General features: G+C 48.8%; 2 protein-coding genes across 6 annotated transcripts in view; both read left to right on the plus strand.

Annotated features, from left to right (window-relative positions):
* Positions 1-16,688, plus strand: part of LOC144889573 (uncharacterized) — a 113,875-nt gene that overhangs the window by 58,132 nt on the left and 39,055 nt on the right. The gene's annotated exons all lie outside the window — the stretch shown is intronic.
* The window catches only part of LOC137416416 (uncharacterized), a 76,322-nt gene continuing 63,653 nt past the window's right edge, over positions 4,020-16,688 (plus strand). For 2 of the 5 annotated variants that reach the window (XM_068102011.2, XM_078770292.1), the window contains exons 1-2: positions 4,040-4,250; positions 9,743-9,783. The gene's annotated coding sequence lies outside the window, so the exon portion shown is untranslated. Of the gene's footprint in view, positions 4,251-9,742; positions 9,784-16,688 lie in introns of all 5 variants that reach the window. The other 3 variants (XM_068101997.2, XM_068102021.2, XM_078770293.1) reach the window with 3 other exon arrangements.

Raw genomic sequence — 16,688 nt, forward strand, 5'->3', positions numbered from 1 at the left:
TCGTATTCGTACTGAACCTGGGGTGATGCTCGCTGCTCACTGACACCGCTAGGGGCGCGGCTATAAGACCCGCCGCGGACGGTGCTCCGAGACTTCTCCTGTGACATGTTACATCTAGCAGACTCGCTAACGGTACGCCTGCATAGAATATTAAGCTTGCTTGCATTGAATGTTATGGATGGACCCATGTGATGCCAAATCTTATTCCTATTGCATTTCCTGTATTACAGAATGATGTCATGGTCTTAATGGAATTAAACCACCAGTTGGACGAAGTTGTGTGGACCTGATTGGTTTTCCACAACAGTGGTCACCTTGTTGAAGCAATGTTTTATGGCCGGATGCCCTTCCTGCAGCCGCTACAAAAACAAAAATCATTTTTGACCCTTGCTTACAATGGTGAAGAATCGGTTAAAAGGTTTCTGATCTGAAACCAAAATCGAATCGATTCGTCCATGTCACACCCACCCTGTCCACCAAGTTTCATCCGAATCTGTCCACAACCTTTTGAGACATCCTACTCACGGACAAACACAGGGCTTGTGGGAGCTATGCTCGCACGATAAAACCGGACAAAATGAATGACGCCAGGAATGAAGTTTCACTGAGCTACTTATTTCCAGCTCAATCGAAAGAACTCAAAAGCACTGAATCAGCCCATCGAACGGGTGGCAATTTATAAGTACAGTTCAACACACAAAAGCCACGCCTCTCAGGCAGGGTGTGGTATGCAAATAGGTAAGCCAAGTGTTCGCCCGGGAAAGGCAAGTCTGGACACGCCCGGGCGAGTCCGGACAAGTGACCGCTCGCCGGTGCGTCATCGGCCGGTGCAAGGTAATTGTGTCATGCTTCCGGTAACCGCTACATGCACCCCCCCCCCCCCCCCCCCCCCAGAATTAACATGCACCGGGAGAGTCAGTTTGAGGCGGGTCTTGATGACCCGGCCGAAACGACCCCTGGCGATTCATGTGGGGGTGGTAGGTGGCGTGGCGGTGGATGGTCGAGCGGGGGGCTTGGTTGACGGGGGACGGCCCCGTCGTGGAGGAAGGGCCAACCGTGGAGGTTGGTCGAGGTCCAAATGGGCCGGCTTGAGGCGGTCCACGGAGATGCGGTCCGGCTTGCCGCCGATGTCGATGATGAAGGACTTGTCGTCCCTCTTCAGGACCCGGAAAGGTCCATCGTACGGCAGCCGGAGCGGTCCCCGGTGTGCGTCATGCCGGATAGAAACGTACTCCGCAGTGCGAAGTGCCGTGGGGACGTGGGGTTGGGGGCAGCCGTGGTGGGACATGGGCATGGGGGCAAGTCTCCTGGCGGCCTCCTGGAGGACCGAGCGTTGGCGAGCTGCGGACCAGGGGCCGGTGGCGTCAGCGATGAATTCGCCCGGCACGCGCAGTGGCTGGCCGTAGACCAGCTCGGCGGTGGAAGCCTGGAGGTCCTCTTTATGGGCCGTTCGGAGACCCAATAGGACCCACGGGAGCCTGTCGGCCCAACCGTCGTCCTGGAGGCTGGCCCTGAGAGCGGCCTTCATCGAGCGGTGGAACCGCTCGCACGAGCCATTGGCTTGGGGGTGGTAGGCCTTGGTGCGGTGTAGCTTGACCCCCAAGGCCTGGGCGACCGCGCCCCAAAGCTCGGAGGCGAATTGCGGGCCTCTGTCGGAGGAGATGTCCGAGGGCGCGCCGAAATGGGCAATCAAGGTGCCAATGAAGGCCTGCGCCACGTCGGCAGATGTCGTTGATGCCAGCGGGACGGCCTCCGGCCACCTGGTGGTCCTGTCCACCATCGTGAGGAGGTGGGTGAAGCCCCATGAGGAGGGCAGGGGTCCCACCAGGTCCATATTGACGTGGTCGAAGTGCAGCGCGGGCACGTCGAATGGTGCCAACGGGGCCTGGGTGTGCCGGTGGACCTTCGCACGTTGGCAGGCGACACAGGCGTTGGCCCAGTCGTGGACGTCCTTATGGAGCCCGTGCCAGACGAACTTTGCTGCCACGTGCTTCTGTGATGCTTTCCGGCCCGGGTGGGAAAGGCCGTGGAGGGCGTCAAAAATGTGCCGCTACCATCCGGTGGGCACGATGGGGCGAGGTTGGCCCAGGAAAACGTCGCACAGGAGAACTGTGCTGCCTGTGTCCTCGAAGGGGACGTCGGCCAACCGCAGGCCTGTGTCCGCTGTCCGGAGGGCTTGCACTGTGGGGTCGGCGGTCTGGTCGGCCACCATGTGGGCGAAGTCCACACCCAGGTGAACGGCGTTCGCACCGGACCAGGAGAGGCAATCGGCCACAGCATTGTCCTTGCCTTTGACGTGCCGGTTGTCCGTCGTAAATTCGGACATGGCGGAGAGGTGGCGCTGCTGGCGGGCCGACCACGGCTCCGTAACCTTGGCCATGGTGAAGACCAGGGGTTTGTGGTCCACAAATGCCGTGAACGGGCGGCCCTCCAAAAGATGGCGGAAGTGGCGAACAGCCAGGTAAAGGCCGAGGAGCTCGCGGTCGAAAGCGCTATACTTGCGCTCGTTAGGGTGAAGCTGCCGGCTGAAGAAGGCCAGCGGTTGCCAAGCCCCGTTCACCCACTGTTCATGCACGGCGCCCACCGCGTAGTCGGAAGCGTCCGTGGTGAGGGCGATGGGTGCGTCGAGCGCCGGGTGCGCCAGCATGGTCGCGTTAGCGAGGGCCAGCTTAGCGCCCATGAACGCCTCATCCATCTCCTTGGTCCAGGCGATGTCGTGCTTGGCCGGCTTGCCCCGGAGGGCCTCGTACAGGGGGCGCATGAGTTGGGTGGTGCGAGGCACGAACCGGTGGTAGAAAGTTACCATCCCCAAAAATTCCTGAAGGGCCATGACCATGACCCCCATGACCCCATGACCATGACCCCCCCATGACCCCTATACCCCCTCCCCCAACGACTCCTATGCACCCCAAAAACTCCTCCCATGACTCCTGTATCCCCCCTACCCCCACGACTCCTATACCCCCCTTCCCCCACGACAACTGTACCCCCCACCCCCCACGACAACTGTATCCCCCTGAATCCTATACCCCCCTACCCCCACAAATCTTATACCCCACTCTCCCCAAGACTCTTGTACCCCCCCTCCCCCCACGACTCTTATACCCCCTCCCCCCACGACTCTTATAACCCCCCACCCCCCATGACTCTTATACCTCCCCTCCCCCCACGACTCTCATACCTCCACTCACTCCCCCCACGACTCTTATACCTCCCCTCCCCCCACGACTCTTATCCCTCCACTCCCCCCACGACTATTATACCTCCCCTCCCCCAACGACTCTTATCCTTCCCCTCTCCCAACGACTATCATACCTCCCCTCACCACACGACCCTTATACCTCCCCTCCCCCCACGACTCTGATACCTCCCTTCCCCCCACGACTCTCATACCTCCCCTCCCCCCACGACTCTCATACCTCCCCTCCCCCCACGACTCTTATACCTCCCCTCCCCCCACGACTCTTATACCTCCCCTCCCCCCACGACTCTCATACCTCCCCTCCCCCCACGACTCTTATCCCTCCCCTCCCCCCACGACTCTTATCCCTCCCCTCCCCACACGACTATTATACCTCCCCTCCCCCAACGACTCTTATCCCTCCCCTCCCCCAACGACTCTTATCCCTCCCCTCCCCCAACGACTATCATACATCCCCTCCCCACACGACTGTTATACCTCCCCTCCCCCCACGACTTTGATACCTCCCCTCCCCCCACGACTCTCATACCTCCCCTCCCTCCACGACTCTTATACCCCCCTCCACCATTCCCCCAACGACCACTCACCCCCACCCACCATTCCCGCCGTCCCTCAATCCTCGAGAAAACAGACAAAGCCAAAGATGCCCATCCCTCTGAAATGACGTGTGGTGAGGAGCGCTGAGCGTGTCGAGCGGAATGACCGCGTTCAACAACATAAAGTCTCCCGTTATTATTTGCTTCAGCCGCTGCGTTAGCGAGGCGAGTGGTGTATATAGAGTCTCGTGGCCCTGAAAACGCCATTCAAATGTTACGTAGAAGAAGAGGAAGCCGATAACTTCCCATTTATTTTCGCACTGTGATGTAGCGACGACACTCAAATTGCCGACGCCACAAACAATCTTCTTACAGAGAGGAAGAAGAATGATGCGCGAAAACAAGAAGTATTAAATAACGCTGAACAACTTCCGGGTGAGCTTGTCAGCCTCGGGCCCTCGGACTGTAACTGAGGAAGTTTCTCGTGATGGGACCTCATCTCATCTGAAGAGGTTTGTTCGGAGATGTTTCATTTTATTATTAATACTGAGGAAGATCTGCAAAACGTTTATTTAAAGATAAAATAATTCTCTGTTCGTTGATGAAGGGAATGAAGATGAGTTAAAACGACTTTTTATTGAATGTATGTTGAGGTATTTGATTGTTCATTTAATGAGGTGTTTTTCACTCGTTTTGTTTTATTCACTGCATTGTTTTATATGACGTCATCATTAAACTTCACACAACGATGGTTAAACCTCATTCTTCATTTTAACTACAAACCAGGTAGAAAGTTTTTATAATTAACTTGTATATCCAATGTGACCTCCAAATCGTAAATGAGGAGGTCTTACAGAGGTTGTAGATGATGGATGGATGAGGTATCCACGCAGCGTTGGTGCGGAAAAAAATGTCGGTCCCGTCTGCTTCGGTGGAAAACTAAAGTTGGAGAATCTTCTCGAAAAAGTCGTTTCGGCTCACATCTCACCTCCTCCCATTTTGTGATGCCTTTGTTGACAATCGTTCTCCAAAACCAGCGATCTGTGGCCTGGTGTTCCCCACTTGGCCGGGTCAATATCACAGCAATTCAAACTTGGTACAGATATGTATAATGATGTAAACATGAACTAATTAAAATTTGGGATCAAGAGGTCAAAGGTCAGATTACTCGTACTTAGCTATACATTATTACTCGTACCGACTGCAAAGCCGCAATGAGCCGGCGAAGCCAAAACCTCTTGCCACTATTTTACCCATCACCATGGCATCAGTAGGTTAGGTAGTTGTTAGTAGGTAGGTAAGTAGTTGGTAGTAGGTAGGTGTAGTAGGTACCGTACCTGGTAAGACTTGGTAAAAGAGAACAGCATACAGTCCTCCCCAACACCTGCATACCTCTTGCCACTATTTTACCCATCACCATGGCATCAGTAGGTTAGGTAGTTGGTAGTAGGTAGGTAGGTAGTTGGTAGTAGGTAGGTGTAGTAGGTACCGTACATGGTAAGACTTGGTAAAAGAGAAGAGCAGACAGTCCTCCCCAATACCTGCATACCTCTTGCCACTATTTTACCCATCACCATGGCATCAGTAGGTTAGGTAGTTGGTAGTAGGTAGGTAGGTAGTAGGTAGGTGTACTAGGTACTGTACCTGGTAAGACTTGGTAAAAGAGAAGAGCAGACAGTCCTCCCCAATGGCAATACCTGCATACAATACAATAAATGTCACAAGAAGCTTAAGGAAGTAACTATACGATGTGCTAGCTTAAGGCCTATTTTTAACTGGGCTTAACATACGTTTTCACAGTAAGTGTGTCGTCTTCTAACTTCAGTCCTTGTCAGGCGCCAGGGCTGGTTCTCTGACTCTCCGGGCACGGCAGCTTCGTCCACCAGAAGACGTTAGCTTGCAGTGATTAATTCGGTGAATTCCGTCTCAACTTCGGATATTTCCGGCCGTGAAAAACTATCCGTATTTCTAAACTAAATATGTAAACCGCTTATACCATATTTCTGGCCGTGAAAAACTATCCCATACGGCCGCGAGATTTCTAAAAAAGAATTCTTCGTCAATTTTAGAATATTTGACGCCTTAATTTTCACCGTCCGAAACGCGTAATAATATTTTTTCAAATGCTCGAATCTCATTGGTTCTGGTGCTTGATGACGATTTTCGTTGAAGATAACGAGGTTGGTCTTAACGTATTTTAATTACTAATTAGAGGTTTCATGAGATTGTGAATCAAAGAACGACGGGTGAAACAAACTCCTATTGAACTTTTTCGCAATTGTTTTATGCAAACTTCCGCATCCGGTCGATGGCTGTCTCCAGCACTCCATCCAGTGAGTGATTTCATTTTAGAAATATTTTTTCAAATGCTCGAACCTCATTGGGTCCGGTGTTTGGTGACGCGTTTTGTTGAAGATAACCAGGCCCGTGCGGGCCGATGTTGGTCTTAAATTATTTTATTAATACATGGGAGGTGCATAAGATTGTGAATCAAACGATGACGGGTGAAAGAAACTCCTAATGAACGTTTTAAATTTGTTATGCATACTTCCCCCTCCGCAAGATGGCTGCGTCCACTGCGCTTCGGATTCTCGAGCCAAGGCATAATCAGGTTTTCAACATAATACGTACTCGTTTATTGACAACACAGGCTTCGCCGGCTATAATGATGTAAAGATTAACTGATTCGATTTTGGGCTCCCAAGGTCAAAGGTCTTGTCAGGTAAAAATGCGATAACTTATGAACAGCTGAAGGGATTTAAATTAGAACTTCGTGCAGGTTTGTGTAATGATGTAAACATGAACTAATTAAAATTTTGGATCAAGAGGTCAAAGGTCAGAGATCATGTCAGGTAAAAATGTGATAACTTGAGGACAGCTGAATGCATTTAAAGCAAACTAGGTACAAGTATTATAATTATGTAATAATGAAGGTGGAGGCAGATCTGTCGACGTCGTGATGTCGAAGAGTGTAGTTCTGTTTCAGACATAAATTGATGATTTTAGATCTTTGACCTTGAGTTGACATTTGACCTTTTAACCTCAAAAAATAGTTCATTCCCCAATTCGGTGATTCAATTTGCGAATGCTGTTCAACTTTCACGGCAATAGGATGAAAAATGACTTTTAAAATCAGACCTCAAGATAACCTTTGACCTAAAAATCAAAAGGCTTCTCAGTTGTGATTACCTCCACGACTTGGTTAAGTTTTGTGACGATCATGTTGGAATTGTAACTTGTGGGCAATTGACATACAAACAGACAAACAAGAAACTTGTCGAACGTAGAACGAAGCTTGCGAAATCCCGAAAATAAGTTGTTGACCTTTTGGCCGATGTTGACGTCAAAAATAATTGCTGCCTGAATTCATTGTTTTGATCTGCCAATGCTCTTTATATTTCAAGTGAATTGGATGAAAATTGAGGATTTTTAGAAATCTGCCAAAATTGTTGACATTTGGCCTTTGCTGACCTTTTGAACTCAAAATCAACAGTTTTGTTTTTCCTTATGGCCAACTCTATGATTTGGTGAGGTTTCGTAAAGATCGCTGTTTTGTGCCCAGGGCCCCAAAAAATGTTAATCTGCCCCGTGACTCATTCACGTAATCAATCAACCACTCACCCACTCACTCACTGACTGACTCATTCACATAATCAATCAACCACTCACCCACTCACTGACTGACTGACTGACTGACTGACTGATTCACACAATCAATCAACCACTCACCCACTCACTGACTGACTGACTGACTGACACATTCACACAATCAATCAACCACTCACCCACTCACTGACTGACTGACTCATTCACATAATCAATCAACCACTCACCCACTCACTGACTGACTGACTCATTCACATAATCAATCAACCACTCACCCACTCACTGACTGACTGACTGACTGACTGATTCACACAATCAATCAACCACTCACCCATTCACTGACTGACTGACTGACTCATTCACATAATCAATCAATCACTCACCCACTGAATGACTGACTGACTCATTCACATAATCAATCAATCACTCACCCACTGACCCACTGACTGACTCATTGACATAATCAATCAATCAATCACTCACCCACTGACCCACTGACTGACTGACTGACTGACTCATTCACATAATCAATCAATCACTCACCCACTCACTGACTGACTGACTGACTGACTGACTGATTCACACAATCAATCAACCACTCACCCACTCACTGACTGACTGACTGACTGACACATTCACACAATCAATCAACCACTCACCCACTCACTGACTGACTGACTCATTCACATAATCAATCAACCACTCACCCACTCACTGACTGACTGACTGACTGACTGATTCACACAATCAATCAACCACTCACCCATTCACTGACTGACTGACTGACTCATTCACATAATCAATCAATCACTCACCCACTGAATGACTGACTGACTCATTCACATAATCAATCAATCACTCACCCACTGACCCACTGACTGACTCATTGACATAATCAATCAATCAATCACTCACCCACTGACCCACTGACTGACTGACTGACTGACTCATTCACATAATCAATCAATCACTCACCCACTCACTGACTGACTGACTCATTCACATAATCAATCAATCACTCACCCACTCACTGACTGACTGACACATTCACATAAAAATCAATCAATCACTCACTCACTCACTGATCCGCTCACTCACTCACTGACCTACTCATGCACTCACTGACCCACTCACTCACTGTCCCACTCACTCACTCAATGATTTACTCTTGCTCACTCACCGACTCAGTTTTACTCACTGACCAACTCAATGACTGACTCAGTGACTGACTAACTGACTCACTCACAAACTCACTAACTCCCTCACACTTTGACTGACTGACTGGTTCACTGACTCATGCTCAATGACTGACTCACTGACTCACACTCACTGACTGACTCACTCTCTGACTGTCTCACTTACACCCACTTACTCACTGACTCACTCAACTAACACACACTCACTGAAACACTCACGTATACACTCACTCATTGACTGACTCAATTACTCACTGACTGACTCGCTCAACTCAATCACTGTGACTCACTCATGCCATTCACTCACTGTCTGTCTCATAGACTCGCTCACTGACTGACTCACACTCACTGACACTCTCTGACTGTCTCACTTGCACCCACTCACTTAATGACACTCAACTCACTGACTCACACTCACTGACTCACACTCAATGACACACTCACTGACACTCACTGACACACTCATTGACACTGACACACTCACTGACACACACACACACACACACACACACACACACACACACACACACACACACACACACACACACACACACACACACACACACACACACACATACACACACTGCTCGAACGATAAGTTTGCCGAACGAAAGCCCAGGTGACCTAAAAACGAGTTTGTTACCTGGTAAAAAGTCAGACAAGTTTTATGAATCCATTATAGCAGAACACGAATGTAAGTACACGTAGGCATCGTGGGGAGTGACACATTTATTTTATGTCAATTAATTATAAAAATCGGGGAATATCAATTAATTATCTCATCATTTCTACCTCAAATTGAGTGCTACGTCACATAATGTCGGATATGATTTGACATTGATGATTTCGCAGGGATTCACTGGATTCGATGAAACTTGTGTTAGAATCCAAATATACAATGTACAATGCAAGTATACTTGACGCAAGCATACACGTCCCGGTATGTTGTTGCGGGTGTCAACTTGTTGGACCATAATACATACACCGTAACACATACACCGTAACACATACACCGTAACACATACAGCGTAACACATACACCGTAACACATACACCATAACACATACACCGCCCAGTGGCCCAAGTGGGTGATTATGGAATTCTTGGCAATACGGTGGGGATGTACTTCCGGCGTCATTTCCAGGCTGGATGTGGAACGTGACTTGCTTGAACAAACATCGGCTCCGTGTTCTTTTCCACAGGCGTCTGAAACAGAGATCGGGTCGGATCTTCTGAGGAAAAGGTTTGTTGGGAGTTTCTCATTTTATTATCAACACTGAGAAAGATATTCTGTAAAACGATCATTGGAAGTGATTCTTTATAATATTAATAGAATATAAGATGACAATAATAATAACAATAATAGGCCTCTTCTATTGTTTGCCACATGGCACACACCATATAAAGGGGCCGTTTCTATTGTTTCCCACATTGCACACACCATATAAAGGGGCCTCTTCTATTGTTTGCCACATGGCACACACTATATAAAGGGGTGTTTTATATTGTTTGCCACATGGCGCACACCATATAAAGCGGTCTTTTCTATTGTTTGCCACATGAGAAGGAACGAATTGAGAGAGCTGGGACACACCCAGAAAATTTTAATTAATTAAATTAAATTTCTGATGTTCTTGATTTTTACGATTTTCGCGATTTCTCCATAAATTTCCAAAATTCCCAAATTCCACATTTTCCCGATTTTCCGATTTTCGCAATTTTCTCATAAATTTCAAAAATTCCCAAATTTCTAAAATTTCTAAAAATATATATTGTTGCGGATCTCAGATTACGGCACTCCCCTTACCGAGGGGGGTTTAATCCCCTCGTCTATTACAGCATATGAAGGCGGTCCGAGTCCTAGAAGATATCGCGCTCCTTTGCGGGGTTGAGGTTGACAAGTGTGACTGGTCAATGGGGTCCCAGATACCTTCACCAACCTCGCTGCAAAGCAGGGCGCTACTTCTGCTCGAGCCACGGACAAGATGGAAGATTGCCGAGCGGTTTAGCAATCCGAAGCTCGAGCCATTTGCAATAAAACTAACCCGATTCTGATCGGTTCTAATCGTGCCATGCAGATTCAATGGGGAAAAGACAAAGACGATCGGACGAGAGGAAACAAAAATGTAAGGAAAGAACAAATATGATTTATTAACGACACTAAAAGAGGAAACGAAAGGCAAGAATATACAAAATAAGGAAATAAAAGGACGTAGGGCAAGCTTATCTAAACAGTCTTAACTTATCACGACCCCAGGACAAACAGACAGACTCACACGGAATGGTAGCTGGTAGGGGACGAAGGTCCAGGCAGATGGTTCCAGGCGATGGGATCCGTCCAGGCTCCGGGTCCGCGGGCGAAGAACAGCAGGCAGCTTCGCGTATCGTTGACGCGCGATCGGACCTTACATATGTGAGGGGATGGGATGCTGCGTACGTATAGCGTGTCGAACACTCTCAAAACCATATGGCAGTTCGTATCAAACTATCGTTCCAAGCGATCCTCTGCGCAGTGTTCTTATCATCCACCGTCTCTGCGCTGTTCTCTTAGGTTTGACTCCTTCTCTCTCCCTGGCGCATCTCCTGCATCTCCCGATCATCTCCCCTCGAAGTAGTCTGCGGCGGCGCTTTTATGACGAGCCTCGCGTATCAAGCCGCGTCCGCTTCGCTCCGCCTACTCGTGAACACGCCTCGGCCCGGATTGGTTCCGATGGTTCATTGGTACCTCCCCTCATGACACGTTGATGGGGCCACGCCTATGTTCCTGGCCGCTCCTCCCTTCTTCTCCCACTCTGCCACGTGGCTTATGGCGGCGGGCAGGAACAACCAAAAGGCAGCGAACGCTGAGGCGGCTGCGGCTGGTCGAGGCGCGTAATACAATTTGGAGAGGGTAAAGCCGCAAAATGAATAGTATTGGAAAAAGGGGCCTAGTTTATTTGACTAATGCAACGCAGATTCAGCTATTGGAAACAGATCCTTACCTGAAACACATACTAATGAAATAACTGAAGAAGATGCCTATGGTGTGCTTACGTGTTGCTCGTGGCCTAACTAGGGTGCGACCTTTGACCTTTACACCAAAAATGGGAATATTTACAGGGGATTATTTATAAGGGAATATTACAGATATTTACAAAGTGGAGGGTTCAAAAACCACAACACTGCACCCTCATTACCTCCAGGGCCATCCTGGCCCGAAATAACTTTAACTTAGTGTGACACTCAGGTGTGGTAACCCTCTACTATTAACTTCACCCTGAGTGCGACATTTTGAAAACAACTAAGTATGTCCCGCCTGCTGCGTTGCATTCTATCTAACAGATTCATGCCCACAGAATAACTGAATCACAGAATTAATTCTCCAGCTAAACATTGATGGTGGGGAGCATTATTTACAAAGACACTACTTGGTATTTACAACGCGAACCCAGGACCTGTCTTTTGGGAAACAAAAGAAGATGTTTTGAAAAGAGGAAAGACATACACTGCACTGCACCGATACCACCAGCACCAATAAGCATCGATATTCGAAAAGCACCAAAGCACCAATATGCACAAAAAGCACCAAAAGCACCATCTGGTGCACAGTCATCACATTTCAATAATAATAATCAGCAGATGACATCTTCCCTGCTGGGCCGATGTTTCTGGACGACTTCTTGCTTGCTGCCTAGTTGGTAATAATAAAAAAAGGCACAAAACGCGTCCACTTTTTAAATTATGGCCAGCAGGGGCCAAATAAGGTGGTCCACCTGCACAGCTTAGGGGCCACCTTTACCGTGGTCCGCAAGCAAGATCTCCTGGCCACAATGGCCGGTCCCCAGCAGAGGTGCCAGGCCCCAAAACGTGGGGTCCATGAATGTGGTGCTCGGCCACAACAACGTGCGGTCCATAAGTGTGGTACCGGTCCAGGCAGGCAGCAGCGAGGGTGCGGGCACACAACTGCGGGCACCTGCGCACTTTCCCCTCAGCACACAAAGACCACGGTCCATGAGTGGGGAAGGAAGACAAAGCAGGATTAGCGGGGTGCAAAGGCGCATGGGTACACATCAACACAAGGTAATGCAGAGGTGAGGTGCGCAGGAGAGCGAGCTGAGAAAGCTCGTTCCTACCGTACGTTCCCCCTACCCTGTATTTACACAATGTACAAATCCGTCGCTATCGTCTTGTCTTCCTCATATCTCCCCTGATTCCAAATTCGTCCACAATCCTTCTAACCAAATTTGCCATAAAGCCCAATTTCTCATCAATCCCTCCTAAGGAGGAAGAGATGGAACATAACAAGCACAATGTCACACCCACGTCGTGATGCGTCTTACAACAACAACAACAACAACAACAACATGCATTTTAAGGCCATGTTCCCTGCTAGAGCGGGGGTTAGCCTTGCGGTCCCCATGACAATCTTCTTCATTTTGCCCTATTTTCTGCATCTCTCCTTGTTAACCCCCTTGCCCGCATTTCTTCTTCCACCATCTTTAGCCAAGTCTTTCTCGGTCTTCCCCGTCCTCTACTTCCTTCTACATTAACTTCCATCACTCTTCTCAACCAGTCACTTTCATCCTTCCTCAATACATGACCAAACCATCTCAACCTGTTCCTCTTCACAGCATCAATCACAGGCAATATTCCCATCATCTTTCGCAATTCATCATTTGTCTTCCTCTCTCTCTCAACGATACTCCACACATCCACCGAACCATTCGCATTTCCACCCTTTCCAGCCTTCGTTGCTGCTCTACGTTCATTACCCATGTCTCGCTCCCATAAATCATAACACTTCTCACACATGCAGCATACACCTTTCCCTTCAGCTTCAGCGACACTCTCCTCCTCATCAGCACGCCACTCAGTTCCCGAAACTTCTTCCATGCACATCTCACTCGAGCAACCGTTGCCGAGTCTGATCCACCTTCTCCATTCAGCATGTCTCCGAGGTAGCAAAATGTTTTCACACCTTCCAGCTTCACGCCGTCTCCAAGATCCAACTCAACATTTCCTCCATCTGCAGCTCCCTCTGTGCACACCTTACATTTGAATGTAGCTGCCACACTGGTTAATGACCCTCTCAGACCACTACATTTTTGATGAACCCACTCAGCACACATTGTACATTGAATGGAGTTCCCTCCGACACCCTTCCTGCACACAGCACACGGCCACTTCCCAGTTCTTTCCACCTCACCACATGCTTTACCACTTGCCATCACCTTTGTCTTTCCGATATTCACCTTCAGACCTTTTGTCTCCATACATTCCTTCCACTTGTTCATCTTTTCCTTCAGTCCATCCATACTTTCCGCAATCAACACCAGATCATCTGTATACAACAACTCCCACGGTAAACCCTCCTTTACGGTCTGAGCCAGCACCTCCATCACAGCTACAAATAGTAGTGGACTTAGTACCGACCCCTGATGCACTCCCACCTTCACCTCAAACTCACCACTGTTCCCGTCCTTCGTCCTTACAGCTGTGCGTGCTCTTTTGTACATTGCCATCACTACTCTGATCAACCATGCCTCTACTCCTAACTTCCTCAATGCCCATGTCAATACTTTGCATGGAACCCTATCGAATGCTTTCTCCAGATCAACAAACCCCAAAAACAACTTCTTCCTCTTATCCATGTACTTCTCCTGCAACTGCCTCACAATGAAAAGCGCATCTGTCGTTCCTCTTCCTGGCATAAATCCAAACTGCATTTCGTCGATCTTCACTTTCTTCCTTATCCTCCTCTCCAACACCCTTTCCAATACCTTCATTCCATGCTCCAATAACTTTATCGCTCGGTACGAGCCACACTCCAGAGGGTCACCTTTCCCCTTGTATAGAGGGACGAGGGTACTCAGTTCCCAATTCACTGGAATGCGGCCTTATTTCACCACCAGATTACAGATCTCTGTCATTCTCTTCACACCCCAACTTCCTGCTGCCTTCGACATATCTCCCACAACTCCCGTCGGCCCTCCCGCTTTTCCACTCTTAATTGCTTTTATCGCTTCCTCAACTTCCTTCTCAGTTATCTTCTCTGCCGGTCCTAAAACTGGGTTACTCTCTATGTTGCCATCCCATTCATTCTCTGTATTCAACAGCATTTCCATATATCTTTTCCATCTTCCTTTAATTCCATCTGGGTCGACAACGATTTGTCCCACTTCATCCTTCAAGCAACTCGCCCCCATCACATCACACCTCTCTTTCGCTATGTGCTTTGCAATCCTGAATACTGCTTTCTGACCCTCTTTCGAATCCAAGCGTTCTCCGAACATTTTCCTACATGCCTCCTGCACCTTTGCTACCTCTTTCTTTGCAGCCTTCCTGGCTGCCTTATAACTTTCATGCTCTGCTGTTTCTGCTCCCGTACCCTTCGCCTTCTGCCACTCTTTGAACTTCTTCCTCTTCTCGTCAATCCTCTTTCCAACCTCAACATCCCACCACCATGTTTCCGAGTGCCTCGGTGGTCCTTTTGTCCATCCACATACCTCACCAACGGCTCCCAACAGACTAGCTTTCATTGACATCCAACCACTTTCAAGCTCAACCACATCATCCTCTACCCTACTCAGCCTCTCTTTTAATGCCTCCCTTACTGTCACCTCTTTCAACCTCCACACCTTCATTCTCGGTTGGTATTTCACCCGCCGAGCTCTCCTCGCACCTTTCACCCTTATGTCGCAGACAACCAAGTGGTGCTGTGAAACAGCCTCCTCCCCCGGGATCACCTTTGTGTCCCGGAGGTGCCCCCTATCTCGCTGACGCACAATCAGGTAGTCAACGGTTGTCGTTGACACACCTGACATGTATGTAACAAGCTTATTGTCCTCTTTCTGGAACTGAGTATTACAAATCAACAAATCAGCTCCATCAGCAAACTCCAAAATCCTTTCACCTTCTCCATTTCTCACACCATATCCGTAACCCCCATGAACTCCCTCAAAACCATCCATACTCCTTCCCACATGTCCATTCAGGTCTCCTCCCACCACAACAACTTCCTCATCTTTCACGTTTTCCATCAGCTTCTCTATCGCACACCAGAACTTGTCCTTCTCTTCATAGCTTCGACCAACCTGCGGAGCATATCCCGAGATGACGTTCACCAAGAGCTTTCCAATCATCATTTTCACCATCATCAACCTATCACTCACTCTAGTCACACTCACCACACTGTCTACAAACTCCTCAGAAAACAGGACACCAACACCATTCACGCCCTCCGGGCACCCTTGCCACACAAACTTGTATTTCTGTCCCTGCCTACCCTTCACCATTCTCACACCACTTCCCTTCCATCTCGTCTCTTGCACACAACATATGTCCACTCTTCTTCTGACCAATACTTCCACCACTTCACCTGATCTCCCTGTCATTGTCCCCACATTCCATGTCCCAAACCTCAGAAACCGATCTCCACTTCGGGCTGCACCCTGCCCATATGTACTTGTGATTGTCATGGTTCTCTTTTTTATGGATGTCATGCTAGCTGTCATGGTTCTTATGGATGCGTCTTACATACCAGACATTTGCACAAGCCGGTGGTGTGGAGTCCTGTCACCTTGGTGAGTGGATGCGGATGGTACGAAGAGACTTCCAGTCCTAAACTACCTTCTAAATGACTTTAACACACTTTACACTACCCGGGGTCTTTCCCTGCCAAACCATTGGCCATCTTACTCTATGTGGTTCTAAAAACCGAACTCCCATTGACCAAACTGTGGGCCTCACCAATTTGGGGTCTCACTCCCCCGATTCTACTCCCTGTGCCCTCGCACAATTTCCGGGCTGGGTCGTGTGGCGCTCCCAGCAGGTCCGCTCACCTGCACACCTCCGCCACTGCAGTCGTCTCCCGAGCTTACCTGCTCCTTACCCTAACCTACCTGGGGAAGGCTCTGTGGCGCTCTCACCCCCGACCGCACTCTCTGGCGTCGGGCGACCCGGGTCCGTCCTCCGGATCCTCGGGCCCCATTGAACAACTACTGGCTCCCAGGGCCAACCTGCTGCCTCACCTGGCCGACATACAAACAGTGGCGGAGTGCCCATTTAATCTTTCTCACGAACAGGCCACACACCCAGCCATTCCACTTTACTCATGCACCAATCACATGCTTCTTTACTACGACACGCACCACAGATGTCAATCTCCAC

This window comes from Myxine glutinosa, chromosome 1 (genome assembly GCF_964187855.1).
Source record: "Myxine glutinosa chromosome 1, kmMyxGlut1.1, whole genome shotgun sequence".
Lineage (NCBI taxonomy): Eukaryota > Metazoa > Chordata > Myxini > Myxiniformes > Myxinidae > Myxine > Myxine glutinosa.